Source organism: Pinus tabuliformis, chromosome X (genome assembly GCF_031772625.1).
Source record: "Pinus tabuliformis cultivar Carrire ecotype Pingquan chromosome X, CPIR1, whole genome shotgun sequence".
In the NCBI taxonomy this organism is placed as follows: Eukaryota; Viridiplantae; Streptophyta; class Pinopsida; order Pinales; family Pinaceae; genus Pinus; species Pinus tabuliformis.
This window is the reverse complement of record NC_142308.1, coordinates 594,755,776-594,773,911: the sequence shown is the minus strand read 5'-3', so window position 1 is coordinate 594,773,911 and position 18,136 is coordinate 594,755,776.

Below are 18,136 nucleotides of genomic sequence, written 5' to 3'. Positions count from 1 at the left end.
TGGTTATATGTATTTTTTATGATAGCAACTACATATGGATCTCAACATATTTTTACTTGTAAATGAATGGATAATGGATCTATGACCTAATAGATGATAATGCAATAAATGACATAAGGGAACAATAGTTCGTTGCAATTCTCATATAAGTACGAGATCCCTACACTTAATTTTGTTGTTTACACCTATAGGTTACATGTTGATGATATGTTTGAAAAAATTCATGTCATGGCTAGTAGGGGTCTGGTTAAGGTCTTGTTTAACTTATTTCTTTTGCATCATTTTTTCCCTATTCTTTTACTAATCTTAAGTTGGCATTCCATTATGGGCAGTGACCTGGGCTCTAGGCCTGAAAAAGTGGCTCAAATCTTAGGGATGTTGGCACAGAACTAGAGAAATGAGTCTCTAAACACTGGCAGGAAAGCCTGTGAGAGAAACTCTGGGTTTTTGGATGTTGTCATGCTGATAGCATGAGAGCGACTAAGGCCTAAGTTGTCAAAAATCTTAGTGGGACCCAAGGGCAAGTTGTTTGAAGTGTTGGATTGGTTCCTAAGGGTCCTAAAGTTGATGTTAAACGTCTTTGTATTATGTTTCCATCGATTCCACTTCCTTAAGGTCACATAGGAGGTCGAATCCAATCATAGGAGCCTCTCGTCACATGTTTACCCCAATTGGTTGGTTACTTGGGTAGATGTGGGAGGAGGGTCTTACAAAATTTCCTTCAAGAGTACATAATGAAAATAGTGATGTGAATAAGGATCTTGAGAAGATATTATCCCTCTGACTGGGAATATACTTTATTTATCTCCATTCATGTCATCAACCAACTTCTACTAGAGTTATGTAACAACAGATCTGTTGGATCATGGTCATCAACATCATGTCATTAATCTTTTGTCAAGAGTTATGCTTGAAATATTAGGGTAGCAGACATATGTGACATCATATCATAAACATAATAACACTTTTCTATCAATTCACTCCATCAGGTTAGGGAATTCAATTTAACCATATGCCATCAAGACATTACCATAGGTAATAAGAGATCTAGAATATCAATCTCATAGTTATACCTCTAACATCAAGGTTACCATGCTTATCATGATCAATATGATAAATTTAGGTCATTCAATAAAATTTTACCAAAACAATGAGAGTGATAATCTCTATTTCCATTAGCTTTCATCATGCTTATCATAAGCATTATCAACACTATCATGTATAAGAATTAATGAGCTAACCTTTTATGTGAAATCCATCATGTCTTATGCATGACAAGTATCAAGAGTATCATCTAATAGAGTCAAGGTGCTAGCCTTCTTTATAGGGTCAAGACATCCAACAAATAGATGTTAGCCAAACATTAAGTATATCAATGTATCAACATTACATAGCCTCATAGACTTCAACAAATCAAAATGTTCAACACCAGGTGCATCATTTCATCATAGGAGACATAGATCCAAGTCACTTTCATATGCATGTATGAGACATTAAAGAGACATTCTCATCATACCCTAAGACTTACCTAGCCATCAATGTTAGTGTTGAAATAAAACATATCGTTCATACCTTGTTGTATTCAAATACCTATGCACATTTTCATTGGACACAGGCAGCTTGAAGTACTTTGTCATCTTTTCATATAGTGCCTCTTTACATTTTCCAGCTCTAGTCATCCTTCTGGTTTCAAATGATCGTCAAGAAGGATTCACCCATCACATCTCATCAAGGAGGTTAGAAGCATCCATACACTCAAATACATATGCAAGAAGTACAAACAATAAACATAATGGTTGGAAATTAGGCAGGAGTTGGATTCCTACCCTCTCCTCTTGATTGTTCCTTTTTTTTCATATTTTTTTTTTCTATGTTCATTTATCTCTCTTCTATTCTATTTTTTTTATTCGATCCTTTCTTTCATTTCTTGAATCTCTATTTTCTTTTCTAACTTCCTTATGTTTTTTTTTTTTTTTACCTTGAGAGTTTAATAATTATTTATTATATTAGAACTATGTTTGAGTCTTCTTATAATTTTTATATTATCATTAATAATTACTTTATTAATGTAATTCTCTTTTCTTTCCTATTTTGTTTTCTTTATTCAATGGTTTACTAATTTATAGATAGTAACAAACACTTCTATTATTTAGATTTAACATTGATATTAAAAACAAATGATTAATAAATAAATTTTTATCCCATTAATTCAATAATATAATATATTAGATCATTATAAACACTTATTTTGTACGTATGAACCTTGAAATTGTAATTAAACAATTAATAAATAATTTAATATTATATTTACTAATTCTTAACAACCTTTTCCTAAAGGCTAGTTCCTAACAGCTAATTCTAGGCAAAATGCTTCTCTACTATTTAAACCTTTGTGAAGATTGATTTTTTCACCATTTGTCCTGAGGATGAACCACATTAGTTGGTTTGAAACATCGACAAAATCTCTACAATGTGATTAATCTAAAAGACAAACATATTATCAATAAACATAATAATCATATCCATAAGTCTAAATAAAAGTAAGAGGCATCATAAGTCAAGAAATACTTATCTTCAATGAGAAGTGATCCTCTCCCTCTAGAACCTGCCATCACCATCCATTTTCCGCATAAAATTGTTAACTTTAATCAACCAATCATGCCTTCTAGGGATTATCCCATCTAGGGCTTCATCAAATCTCTCTCAAGTGCTTGAGCCTCTTTTGACCATCCTATATCTCATGTCTTTTCCATAAACCAGGGTTTCTCTCAAACCCTAATCCTAATAAGTTTCCTAGGGTTTTCTTCAAACCCTAGAATTCTTTTAGGTCTCCACCATCCTCTTCTTGCTTCCATCAAAGGTTTCATCATCGAGGTGATCTCCATGGCTTTTCTTCAGCCGAGCTCTGAAACCATGCTAATTTTTCATAGGGAAACATTGTTCTTTTATTAGATAATTACATTTCTCCATTAACATATTAAGTTCACCCCATAACATTATAACATTATTTATATTTACATTATTATTCATCAACATATACAACTATGTAGAAATAAAAATATCATCATCATCTATGTAGCAGAACATAAAGGAACAATAGAAGAAAAGAATGCACACATAGAGACACCAGGATTGTTTCGAGACTAGGGCAAAACTGACTATGGGGAAAACCCTTGCAAATTCTTCTTCTTCTTATATCGTCATCAAATGATTCAACAAAAGAGAGTACAATGATCCATAACTTTATTTATGCAACAAAACGACTATGATCTCCATGAAATGAATCTAATCATGCTTATAATAAAAACCATAATTCTGAGGATTGTAATGTGTTGTCACTGACTGTAGTCAACTGCTGGATATTGTTGTCACTATACTGAACATTTTTGCATACTGATAAATCATCTTTAGTTCTAGGGCGCATGTAGAGATATTGGGTGTAAGCATCTAATACAGATATGGACGCTCTCTAAAGAACTGGATGACTGCGTCTGGGAGAGATCTGGATGCTCCCAGGTGAACTATGTGCAAACATCTGGGGACCAACATACTCAGATATGCCTCAAACCCTGGACTCTCTCTTCAGGATTTTGTGTGATTATCTATGGCAAATCAGAAACTCCCTTAAAGCTAATGTTCCAATGTCTAAGGTATCCTAGATGCTCCCTAGACCAGTTTTTGTGTGCATCCGGGATCCAAACTGAACTGCAGAAAAGGCTAATATTTAAGACTCTCCCATAGGCAATTTGTGCCAACATTTGAGATTTCTTAGATGCTCTCTAGACCAAACTATTCCAGCATCCAGAGACAAAAAATATTAGTCATGAGCCAACGTTTGAGACCCAAAAACCCTAGAGGTGTGTGAGCTTCGAACTTTTAGTTTTTTACTTTTTTCTCGAGCTTTCCTCCGTCCGAACTGTGCGAACCAAGACAATAAGAAAAGAGAAGATTGCTTGGTCAATGTGTCCAAATGAGCTTGAGGTCTCTTCTATTTATAGGTTTCCATGAGGGTCCACCTGGGGTGAGACTGACCTGTCCAATTGTACATGTGCTTAGGGCCGACCTAATCCAATATACATGAGTAAATAAATAAATTGAAAAACCGACTTCTTCTTGTCCAAATAAGATGATCTTTAGGTCGATTTTGGTCCTCCCAAAAATAGGAATCTATTAAAATAATTATATTCATCATATGAGCTGTCCAAAGTGGAATTTGACCACAGTTGCATAATTTTAACATGAGCTCTCTCATTATTCTCTCTCTCGCACACTCTTGGAGACTTAGAGTTTTCGTGGAGCATTCTAGCTTTGGAGCAAGGAAGGGAAAAGCAAGCAAAGGAAGGACAAAGAAAAGGAAGGAAAGCAAAGATTAAGCAAGGAAGAATAGGATCAAGTAGCTTCAACATGAATACTTGCAGGTAACAAATTGCATGTGGGATTTCCTATTTGGTTTTGACATGCATGGCTTTGCATGTTGGCTTATGGTTCTCTTGTTTTTAGTGGCATGGTTTTTCCAGGTTATGAAAGTGGTTTTCAGCGTTGCCTTGCATTCTTCTAGATATCCATGGTGTGATGAGATTGTTTTCTCAATTTTAAGCTTTAGAATTTCTGGATGGTTTCAGAATTTGGGGCGGAGGTGGTCTCAGGAAAATTCCCAAGGGCTTAGGAATCCCTTGACCTGTTTTGGTGGGATACATGATAAAGCCTGAGGTTGGAGTCTCGGTTAGGGCCTAGTGATCCATTATGGATTGTGGTAAATCCCAGAGACTGGTGTCCCAGTTTAGGGCCTAGTGATCAGGTGTTAATTGCGGTAAAGCCTAAGAGACAAGGAGATGGAAAATTCCTCAAGGATAGTGATGGAGTCCAGAGGCATTCCAAGCTTGGTTTGGTTTTTTGATCTCGGTGTCAGTTTTGGTGAGATCACAGTTTGGTGAGGGTGGAGGTTGTTTAACCTATGGATTCCCTTGGTTGTTTTTGGACTAGTTTATCCATGAGATCCCACATCCATGCTTGGAATATGGCATGGGGGTGACTGCCTGAAAGAGATATTTTTTCAGCCATGTCTATGGTTGAGTGGTACATGGAAGTACCGAACTTTGTCATATCTTGCCTATGTTTAATAAAAGCTAAGTTCTCTTTCTTTTGTACTTGTTATTATTTGGATTAATGGTTGTTATCTCATTGTTATTTACATGGTTTAATGTTGGTTATAAGCATGGTTATATGACTAGTGTTAGTCATGGTTATGTCATGTATTTACTTGTAACTGAAAGGATAATGGATGCAAGTTCTAATTGATGTCAAAACAGTTAAGGGAAATGGGTGGTGATCCTTCTTTTCAAGTCTCATATGAGTTATCAGTCATTTATGCTTTGTCCTGTATTTATTTCCTGTAGATTGCATTGATATTAAGTGTTTGATAGAATGTCAATCTCAGTTGGGGATGGTCAAGCCTAGTCCTAGAGTCAGCGTTTGAATTATAATTCTTATCATTATGTAAATTATGGATTCTGAAAGCTACAGGGGTTTCTGGGTAGTGACCTGGAATATGGGCTTGAAAAGTGGAAAAAAATATTAAAGTCACAAGCACAGTTCTAAGGAGAAAAGTCCCCATACACATGTATACACATGTTTTGCATGTGTCTAGAGGTTTTCAGACACACCCTTGTCTATATCAAGGGAGCGTCAAGGGTTTTAATGGTCTAAAATTCAGTTGGACCTAGGGTCTGGTCAAGGGAATGAATGGGATGCATTATGGGAGTCCTGTAGTAGGTACAGAAGGTCTCTATTGTGGGTTTCCGCTTCCTTAACTGACACGTAGGTAGTCGAATCATATCATAGTAACTTCTCGTCACATGTTTACCCCGATTGTCCTATTACTTGTGTAGATGTGGGAGGATGGTGTTATACAGTGGTCCGAGAGTGAGTTTTGCTCTCTTTGGGTCATATTTGATACCACAGAGTGGTATCAGAGCTAACTTCCATTATTTTCTGGGAGATATTTGATACCACAGAGTGGTATCAAAGCATGGTTCACCCCTCAAACTGGATGGGTGGTGTGTTGGTCATGCATTCATGTCGGTTGCATATGTGTTCCTTATGCTTTTATTCCATGTGCTTGTTGCATTTGCATGGTGTTGATCATGGTTGTAGTGATGTCACCATGTAAAGGTTGATGGTGTTGTTGAGGGATGTGTCATCATTAGTGTATGGTTGTATATGCATTTGTTATGCATGTTGGTGTTTATATGTTGTTACACATGCATTTTCATGGTGAAGGTTGTTGTGCATAAGGTCATTGTATGAAATTAGGTCATCATGATGATATTGGTATGTTATGATGCTAATGTGTTGGTTGAGATAGAGCAGGAGATGCAGATCATTAAAGTGAAGTTGCAACAATGGACTTCGGGGTAAGAGCATATCATCATACAGGTTTGTATGGTGGGCATGCAAGTATGTTGGTTAATTTTTGTTATAAGCATTAGGGTTGTTGATATTCTTGTCATTATATTATTATTATGGTCACTTCTTGTTGGCTTGATGGGCCCTGACCCAGGTTCAACGTTAATTAGCCAAGCAAATCCCTACACTATTGGCCCTTTCGGCATCAATCCACGAAGCGCGGACTGAAGTCTCACCCGAAGAAGTATGGGGGCATGCAGGAACCAAGTTTCCACACCCTGAGATAGTTGTGATGTCATTTTATACCCTAACCCTTCCTTCTCACAAACTGATAAGACCTTTAGGGCTTATCGATATACTTCTCTTATTCGGCTTCAAGACCTTCATGAAGTTATACGATCGTCCTTTGCGTAACCTAATTAGGAAATTCAGACACTTACGCACCTCTGTAATTACCCTTACTTCTGTGTCTACCCAGATTAGCTTAAGTATTAAATAAATTTAACATGCATTATGATTATCTTCGCGTAAACAGATATTCTTACTTGTGTTCATATGGCAAATTAAAACACATATATTCGCGCATCAATACAACATTAAATCATAAACCCAGTATTCAACATAACATATCCACATACATTCATAACAAAAGTAAAATAGCTCATACACAGGTATATCCAGAATAATTCTCTTTATTGATGTTTCAGATCTTTAGTACAGACTCTAACTTCCCTGTGCACACAACTGTAGGGATCTGCACACTCAGTTGCGGACTTCTACCCTAGGCCTTTATGCACACAACTGCAGAGCCCCTTTATTATGCTAAGAATCTTCGCTCTTAGCTCTCACAGACCCATTACGTCAATCAATTTCTCCAAAATGTCTAAGAACTGCTTAAACTCTTCTAAGACTCTTCCTTTTTATACATTCCCATGGTCTACGGACTAAGGGTGGATCTCATAAAACAGACACAAGTTACCTAAACTAAGGGTGAAACCTTTTTTAACTCTTTACATCTTCGCGCTCCATGACCAAAAAATGCAGAGACTTTACATTCTTTATAAAAACTTGGGCCTTTAGCCCCAAAACTTGGGCTTTTAACCCCAAAATTGACCCTAGGGGACCGATTCCCAACACATGTATGATAAATGATAAATGCTAGTTGATTAGTGTAGTCATATGCACATGTGTCAGATATAGTAACCTGTGGTTGTATGCATTGTTATTGTTGTTTTATGACATTTAACTTGATGATTGGGGTTATATAATTAATATCTGGATGTTATATGTATCATTCTAAGTTGGATTGGCCTATGCAGATGGTTAGGGTTATGACATTCAAGTATGAGTCAACTTATTTGTGACATTGTGTTGTACTAATCTATATTGATCATACATATGTGATTGTTATGCATGAACGACAAATGTTTATAAGATTATGATGTAACATGTTAGTTAGTTATTGTTATGGATATCATAATCTTATTTGTGTTTGAGCTAATGTGTTGTTAAGTTATATCATGCTAACTAGATCGATTGTGCAGACAAGATAGCCTCCCCTGATATACATTAAGTAATGAGCTTTCTTATGTTGTCTAGATCATTCATTTAACATGGTACGTCTATAGTTTGTTTGAATGTTTGACTATGTCATCTATTTGGTGTTTGAGTGTTGGTGTCTATTATGTCGTCTATATATTGTTGAATGTTTGATTAATCGCATGATATGAGTATGTGTCTATAAGATTGCATCAAGAAATGATATTTTTATAAGATGGTTTTACTCACACATATGTGTTGAGATAGTTGTGTTGGGCGCAGCCCAACTTGGCTTAGATTTTGGCAAAGACTCTGCATTTTTTGGGGTGGAGCACATAGTGGAGCAACAGAATGCGAAGTGGACCATGCATTGGAGCACTTGGAATATATCACATGGGGTAAGGGCTTCGAGGTGGGTCGAAACCCCTCCTTTTTGTAAAAATGTATTATTTTGTAAGAGATCAATGGTTTTGGGACCATAGTTTCTTATTTTAAGGAGCCCATGGTATTTGGACCATGATATTTTGATGGTGTAACCCTTCGATGTAATAGTATATATAGGTTAAAATAACAATAAGAGAATCATCAATATCATTGAATTCATCCTGAGTCTGCAACTGAGTGCGCAGACAACCTACAACTTAGTGTGTGTTAGGTTCCTATACCAATAGGAGTCATAATTTTGAATGACTAAGGTTAAGCCTTGTAATATTGTACATACCTTTCCTTTCTTGAAATTTTTTCCATATTATTTAAAAATTAAAAAATGTAAAGAGGGTATGTCCTAAAAGAAAATCAAAGGACAAAAATAAAAAGAGAAGATCAAAAAATGAAAATATATGAACCCCAAAAAACAAAAAGAGACCATGAAAGTGTGCAAGTCTAAATGCCACTACTATTTACTTTATGCATAGTAATGATTGTGTGCAGCTTGTTATTCATGCCACAATCCATGATAGTTAAACTGTTTAATCTTGGTTATTTCATGCTTTGAATTTTATGTTTATAGTTAGAGAATAAAATCTGACCAAACAATTTAATCTTGGCAGATCATTAGATAGGTAGAGAAAATAAAAGGAGCTCATCAATTTAATCTAAGCCCTTGGATGATATAAGGTTAGAATTAGATAGATTACTTTTCAAAAGAAAAATGGATGTTAAGGGTTTTCTAGTCTAAATGCACCCACATAAAATGAAGAAAAAATGGTAGGGTAAGTAATGGGTAAGTAGAAGAAAGGTTGCTGAAGTATAAAATTGGTTGGATCAAAACACATGCATCATGCTTAGACACATATATCAATATGTATGATCAACTATGGAAGCAAAAACAAAGGTTTGCAAGTCAATATGATAACTCCCCCTCATTCATTTTTCCCTTACTTACTAATTTCCTATCCACAAGTATGTTCTAGTACTTTTAATCCTTCAAGTCAAAGAGGCTTAGAGCATTTCTTTAACTTTTGGTAGGACCAAACCCTTGGCTTAATGACTTATGGACCTCAAGTGTTAAAATCCCCTTCATAAAATTCATATCCCTTCATTTCCCCTCATTAGCCTAACAAAACCCCTTTTCCTAAGGTTAAACTTCATTTACCTAGGAAAAAGTAAATAACCCCATGTTAAACTCCCTTTCACCCAAAAAACCCACAAAAAACATTTTATCCTAAGTGTAAAGTGTATGCACAAATATTACATTTTACACTATGCTTAGGGCGATATCCACACCGTCCATAACATTTCACATTAATTTGTAAACTTTATTATATAATTCCCTGATAAAAACTTTTCCCGTATATTAATTAAATCCCATAAGTAAATATCCCCAACCCTTAGTTTTAATAAAAACTATACACTTAGCCCTTATCCCGACAAAACAAACAAATCCCCTCATTAACCTTAAATAATCCCAATCCACCGTGATTAAAGTCCTGCGCGCCCCCCCCCCCCCCCCCCCCCCCCAAAACCTCAGTTCATTTCATCCGTGCTATTTCACCACCCTACTACCATCTGATCATTTGCGCCCAAATCTGATGATGCACAACTATATCAGGCTCACCCGACGCTCGAGCTTTACCCAAAGTTAAGTTAAACCTTCATTAAACCCCGCCCGATCATTTAAACCTGTGATTATGTCCTAAATAATCACAATCCGCCGTAATTAAAACCCCTGGGCCCCCTGTAGCCAATATTTTATCACCCGCACACCTCCCTCACCCAATTGTCATTCGATCACCATCCCCCTCATCCAACAGTCCACAGCCCTATTGGCCACGTCCAATGGCCGATCGTTACCCGTCGATAAAGGAGTTTTCCCCCGAACACCAAAGGCTACATGTCAATCGCTAGAGTAGATCGGGTGACCCCTCCCAAATATTGCCTTCACCTCATAAGCGGTGCGACGACCTCCAATACCGCCTCCCCACTCAACCCGATAAACCACCTATTATCCATAATATGAATTTCCGCACCAAATTTAGAAAGTTTCCTGTTAAACCTTGAAAACCTTCATTTTCATTCCTTTTTCTCGTTTTACAGTAAAACCTATCAAACCCTTCGGCGCACCTCTGCAACACAATTCAACCTCTGCTTGCTTTCGAAACATTACCACAACTCCTTCCCCGGACATCCTTGTGCAATAAAGCCATCAATTGCCTTTCCTGCCAACCGGTGTTTTATTAACAAATTGTTGAATTTTACATGTAATTAGCAAAAGACCAGAGCTTGGATAAACAATTTTGATACTAGTCACAAAACAATTTTACTCCAAGACTAGACAAGAAACCTATTCAAAACCATTCATTCAGAAGAAGAAAACAAATATACGTAGAACAGAGAAGAAAACATTCACACAGAAGCATTGACTGTCGAAACAGAGGAACCAGACAGAGTATACAGTTAGAAGACAAACAGATAAAACATACAGAAAGTTGACCAATATCCATTACCATATGTTGATACACAAAAAAAACTAAATAATTTACTGTTGAAATACACAGTAAACAGTTAAAATGTACAGTAAAATGAAAAACACAGTAAAGGATATTAACAAGTCATCAAAGTCAAAGAGTATCAGATGAAATCCTGAAGTAGATGAAGCCTCCAGCGTGAAAGTTCAAACAACAAAGAGCATAAAGGGCTAAAACCAAACCATAAAGGCCAACAACACCAAAATAAATGGGACAGCATGAAAGCAGTTCAATAGTTGTCTCTATCTTCTTGCAAGAAGATATTTTGATTTCCTAGATTAAATCTCAAGTTAGTTTGAGATATTTTGTAATAATTTTTGTATAAATACTTCACAATTCGAAGTATGTAGGGTGGATTCTTAGACATTTCTATAGACTTCTTGATCAAAAGACTGTAAAGTTATTGTATCATTAACTGAGCCAGCAAGCTGGATTGATGAATAAAGACAAGATATTTCACAGGATTCATGTGTTGAGCGAAGTGCAGACAAGTATTCTCTTTTGTTATTGTTATCTTTCTTAAAGTTTTTCCACAATCTTTAATGTATTTCTGAATCTGAATGCTATAACTGGAACAATATCTCAGAATTTGTTTAATTACACTCTGTTTTAACAGTTAGGCATATAAATGTTTTCTATTGATATCTAAGTTAAGGAATTCTTAATTTCTCCTTAGTTTAGGTTGTTTCTTGCTAATCCAGATCAAAGGATTCTTAAGTGCCCTTTGTTTTCGATTACCGTCCATTCCTTGTTTACATCACAGTTTGAGATTTCTTAATTTCTCTCTCACCCTGATTAAAACCATTTCACCCCCCTGTTCCAAACACCTGCACTTTACTCTGCTAGCTTTCCCTTTGAACATTCCCTTTAGTGAGTTGATCCAGTTCTGTTGCCCTTCTGGTGACTCGATAGCCCAATGGTCTAAGGACATCATTCTATCCATCTTTTTTAAGGATCCCACTATCCAATTTTGAATACAAATTAAAAACCCCCCTAAACATTCATAACTAGACTGAAATCCCAGCAAACAAAGCTAAATCATATAGAGAGAGCCCTCTCTAAGCCTAGGTTGGCTAGAGCCTATGCTCAAAAGTTGGTTTGTGGTTACCTCGGTCACTTTATTTCTTCTAATAAATTCTAGAGAAATTTCTAAGTGATAACATAATGGAGACCATACTGGGGACCATCAAATCCTTAGTCCTAATAAAGCTTTAAGAAAATTCTAAATTTATATTCTTAAAGTCATTTGTTAGAAGTTATTTTGAAAAAATATCACAAAAACAATCAAAAGTTTGAAATTATGGCTTCTAGGAAGACTCATTTTACTAGGGCTAATCCAGATCCAAACCCTGCCCCAGTGGTTGATAATCCCAACCTAATTTCAAGAAAATCTAAAAAAGAAGAAAGTTCGGCTAGCCAATTACCATTAGTTAAAGCTAATTCATGTCCTGATGAGTGGTTATTTTTATAAGAAATTCCCTTTGATGTGCCATTTAATCTTTCATTATTTAAAACAAAATCTGAAAATGCAATCGATGAAACAATTCTAGATCCTAATTTTATTACAGACCTTGAAATTCAACAGACCAACAAATCAATTTTTGAATACATTCTGAAATCTCCACAATCATACATTAATACTACCATGACACGTGAGCTTTCTAAAAAATTGTCCACTAATTTGAGTTCACCATTGTTCCCTTCAACTTCAACAATAAAACCTTTTGAAGTCCATTCTTCACCACCATTTATACCTTCACTCCCTCACCAACCTATCATTACTCATTCATCATCTATTAGCCCTAGTTCTTCATCCACTACAGTATCATCTCCAAGTACCTCAACCCCACATCTCAGCCCCTCCCAACTTACAGAATTGGCAAATAGATATGATCCTCTTGTTTTACCTGCCCAAATTTATGCTATGCCTGCAGATTATCAGAGTAAGATTTTCCTGTTTGATGCTACTGGTCATTACACTGCTAGTATCATGTAAACAAGACGTCTGACTTTTTTGAACTACATGAAATAGATGAAGTTGTTGTCCAAATGAGACTTTTTTTCCCAAACTTTGACTAGTAACGTCAAGAAGTGGTTTAAAGCCTTTCCTACCAACCACATTGTAGACCTAGAAAATTTCCAAAGGTTTTTTATTGATAGGTGAGGAAAGAAAAAGAATCCCTTACAAATCCTTTCAGAATATGAGAATATTAGAAGAGGACCTAATGAAACTGTTCAAGATTACTGCACTAGATTCAATAATATATATAACGCAATCCTAGTTAACCTTATACCCCCACCTGACTTAGCATTAATAAATTTCCCTGATGGTTTTGACATAGATATGGCATACAAACTTAGGGAAAGAAACCCCCCAACATTAGAACAAATCCAAAGTGTAGTAGTTAGTGTAGAAGCTAATTTGTTAGCTAAAAGGGCTAGAGTTAGAAATGAAAGGAAAGGAACTACAAAGGATGAAACTTCACCATCTGACATTAAAATAGATAGTTTAGCCAAAAGTATGGAAAGACTAATGGATAGAATAGATAATTTGGAGAGGAAACCTCAATGGGATAACCAACAAGCACCACTAGTTAGAAAGCCAAATTTTTGAAAAATCCAAAACATTGGGAAAAATGGACTGTTGGAAATAATACTGAGAGGGGGGGTGAATCAGTATTATCAGAAAAACTTTTTCATTTTATGCTCAGAAACATATACGCTACTTCAGTTAAGTGAAACAGCGTGTACACGCTACTGTGCCTAAAGAAACCAGCGTATAACAAGAAAACTTATGATTCAGTAGCTTATCTTCAGTAAATGCATCAGGACATTATTAACCATGATAGTAAAACAGGTGCAGTATAACAGAACAGATCATTACACATAAAACACACACATGAACACCATGATATAAGGTGGAAACCCAATGTGGGTGAAAACCACCTGCTGCAAGTCGTCTCTATCTTTCTTTAATATGAAACTTCAGTTTACAATCTTTTGTACTGGTGCAGCCTTATACCAGTACGCAGGCTACAACCTGCTGAAGGCTTCAACCTTCTCTCGTTCTCCAAACTTCCTTGGAAGGGAGCTCCAACCCCCTTTGCTCTTGTACTAGCTAAGATACTAGTACGTAGGTGCTGGCCTACAATCTTCTTTCCTTCAGGTACCACTTTTCATACATTTTCAGACTGGATATTCCTGAAGCACAACATTACAATCTGAAGACCACAATTCATTCAACTTTCATAACAGATCATTGAAGCAAAAAACAACCAATACTAGCATCATCAATCTTTGAATCACTGAACCACTGAAACCCTGTCAACACCAGTCACTAGAACACAGAGCAAACTACAGAACTCTGCAATAGCAGTCAGACCCAACTGCAACCCCAAAAATCAAACTTCAAAAGATATACGCTACTTCAATGAGAGGAACCCGCGTATACACGCGATTTTACCAAAGACAACCTGCGTACAGATCTAAAAATAAATTCTCTTAACTTGCAGCTGTACCAGACATCAGTTAGACCCAGAACATAACATTGCGTCAGTATGCAGATCTAGAAATACGCATAATCAACCATATCATATTAGTGCATTTCAAACCATTAGATCCCGATCTGTCCTTAGATCTAGTCTTCCATCAATCGGTGTGATCTCTCCTTAGCTTAAATCAAGCAACCCAGAACCTGCATACCAGATCTCTTTCTTTTTCAGATATTCAAGACTTTTCAATTGTCCTATGCCTAATGATCTTCTTCTCCTTATATAGCCTTAGGCCTTGCTCAATACCAAGGGCCAAAACCATAGAAATCCAATACCATCAACTTCAAAACTAGGGATCAACACGTCCATCGAGACACCATGGTCCAAAACCATAGGCACAACTTCCAAGGAATAACCGCCACGGACCAAAGATAAGTTTTCCACATACACGCTCTTTTACTGAAGCCAACCTGCGTGTACACGCGACTTGGTATATAGCGAACCTGCGTATACGCGACTTGGTATATAGTGAACCTGCTTGTATACGCGACTTGGTATATAGTGAACCAGCGTGCATATATTTTCTCTTCATACTTGTAGTCTGATCATCAATTCCTTGCTGCTATCCTTCTGCACTATGATTTGTCATCAGTGTGATTTGCCATCAAGGCCAACACTTGTCTCATAATGCCAACAATCTCCCCCTTTGGACTTGATGGCAACCCCAAGATCCTTAGAACCATTCTCCCCCTTTGTCATCAAGGGCAAAGGGCTGTGCTCCCCCTGAGTACATGCTGATATCGCTGCTTGGCTGTGCTGAAACATGCTCCCCCGGACTGTAGGCAATATCTGCAAAAGATTTTCTTCAAAAGAACCAAGACCTTCCTATCACCAAAAGACTCAATACATACATCCATACTCCAAGAGGGGATACATCAGAAAGTTACATATAACAACCAATTATATTACATCATTCATCCCAGGCATAGTGGGGAAACCAACGTAGGCCGTTACATGACCTTGACACCATAAAAGAGATAAAAGAGATACATGACATAGAGACAACAAATCTAGACCAAGACTTATGAAAGTCACAATCAGCATCTGATAAACATCTTTTAGATCAGCGACCAAGATTTCCTTCTGAGCTCCTTCTCCTAAAATCAACAACAGTTGTGTACTAGAACCAAAAGCATCTAAATGCCAACAATGCTTTATGAGACTTTAAGTTGTTCCCCCTGAACCTGTGCCTGCTGCACCCCCTGAAACTGTGCCTGAAGAATTCTGGCATACCCATCTCAGACCTTCTCCAACCAGAGTCTGCCCTTGCTGTTCAGAACTCCATATACGCGACTTCTCCTCCATAAAACAGCGTATGTACGTGGATATGCTTTCTACAACACGCGCACGTCATACACGCGACTTTCCCAGCATAAATCTGCGTATATACGCGGATATCCCTTACGTAACTTGCGTATACCAACTTTTCTATAGAACAGACAAGCTTCAACAGCAGGATGAAGCATCAACTACTCCCAGCTTTTGTCTGAGATATTCAAAAGTTTCCCTGGGCAGTGGTTTTGTGAGAATATCAACAACTTGTTCCTTAGAAGGAACATACTCCAACTTGACCTTCTGCTCAAGCACCTGTTCCCGAAGAAAATGGTACTTGATTGGTATGTGCTTGGTCTTTGAGTGCATGACTGGATTCTTTGAAATGTTGATTGCACTTGTATTATCACATAAGATAGACTGGTGAAGTGCAAGTGATTTGAAAATCCTGCAAGGTCTGCATCATCCAAAGAAGTTGTGTGCAACAAGATGCCGCAGCCACATATTCTACTTCAGCTGTAGATAAGGCAATCGAACTCTGTTTCTTGCTGAACCAAGATACTAATCTGGAGCCCATAAAGAATGCACCACCACTTGTGCTCTTCCTGTCATCCACGCTTCCGGCCCAATCTGCATCTGTATAAGCATGAAGTGTGAGATCTGTATCTCTAGGATACCATAATCCATAATTTTGTGTCCCTTGAAGATATTTGAAAATTCTCTTCACTGCCTGAAGATGAGTCTCCTTTGGATTTGCCTGAAATCTCCCAACTATTCCGACTGCATGCATGATGTCTGGTCGGGTACCTGTCAAATAAAGCAAACTCCTAATCATGGATCTATAAGTTGGTTGATGAACTGCTGCTGATTCATCATTTGCACTGAGGCTGCATCCTGTAACCATGGGTGTACATACTGGCTTTGAATCTTCCATGCCATACTTCTTCAAGATCTGCTTGAGGTACTTGGTTTGAGACAAGAAGATGCCTCCTTCATTTTGTTGGATTTGCAATCCAAGAAAGTATGTCAATTCTCCAAGTAGTGACATTTCGAATTCTTTCTGCATAACCAAGGCAAAGTTTTGACTCATAGTCTCTTCATTGCTGCCAAAGATAATATCATCTACATAAACAACAAGTATTAGCAATTTGTTATTTTCAACTTTTATATAGAGATTGCTATCTGCTGATCCTTTTGAAAAGCCTTGTTGGTGAAGATATTTGTCCAATCGATAGTACCAAGCCCTTGTAGCTTGTTTGAGACCATAGAGAGCCTTTTTCAATTTGCATACAAGGTTTGGATCATTCCCAAGAATGAAACCATCTAGCTGCTCAATATATACTTCTTCTTCTAAGTCTCCATTCAGAAAGGCTGATTTCACGTCCATTTGAAATACCTTGAAGTTTTGAAAGCTTGAGAGAGCAAGGAACATTCGGATGGCCTCAAGTCTTGCAACAGGAGCAAAGGTCTCTTCAAAATCTATTCCTTCTTGCTGCACATACCCTTTACAAACAAGTTTGGCCTTGTTTCTAATTACTTCTCCATTTTCATTCAATTTATTTTTGAAGACCCATTTTGTCCCTATGACATTTTTATCTTTTGGTCTAGGAACCAATTCCCAAGTGTTGTTCTTTTCGATCTGCTCAAGTTCTTCATCCATTGCTTTGACCCAGCATTCATCTTTGCATGCCTCTTTCACACTTTGTGGTTCAGTGGAAGAGAGTAATGCCAAATAGCTTGAAGCTTCTGCAATTCTTCTTCTTGTTTGTACTCCTGCTTCTTTCTGCCCCACAATCTGAGATTCTAGATGATTCTTTTGAACATATCTGGATGGAGTCTTCTCTTCTATTCTTGTCTGCTCCTCTGGTTCTTCTTGAGGTTCTTCTTCTTCTTGAGGTTCTTCTTCTTCATCATTCTGCCTTTGAGGGTAGCCTTCATCTTCTTCAATGTCTTCATGATGAACTTGCCTAGGAATATATCCCTTCTCATCAACCACTACATCAATGTTGTCAACAATTCTGCCAAGTCTTTTATTGTAGCACTTGTATGCTTTGCTATGTGGAGAATAACCAAGAAGAATGCCTTCATCTGCTCTTGGTTCAAGTTTGCAAGTTGCTCATCAGTATTCTTAATATAACATTTGCTCCCAAAGATTTTGAAGTGCTTCACCAAAGGAGTCTCACCACTCCAGAGCTCATGAGGTGTTTGAGTGTTGTTTACTCGGACATTTGTTTTGTTAAGAATAATAACCGCAGCATGTGCAGCTTCACCCCAGAAAGTTGCGGGAGTACCTGATTCATCAAGCATAGCACGAGCCATTTGTTGGATTGTTCTATTCATTCTTTCCACCACCCCATTTTGCTGAGGAGTTCTAGCTGTAGAGAATTCTCTTCTTATCCCATG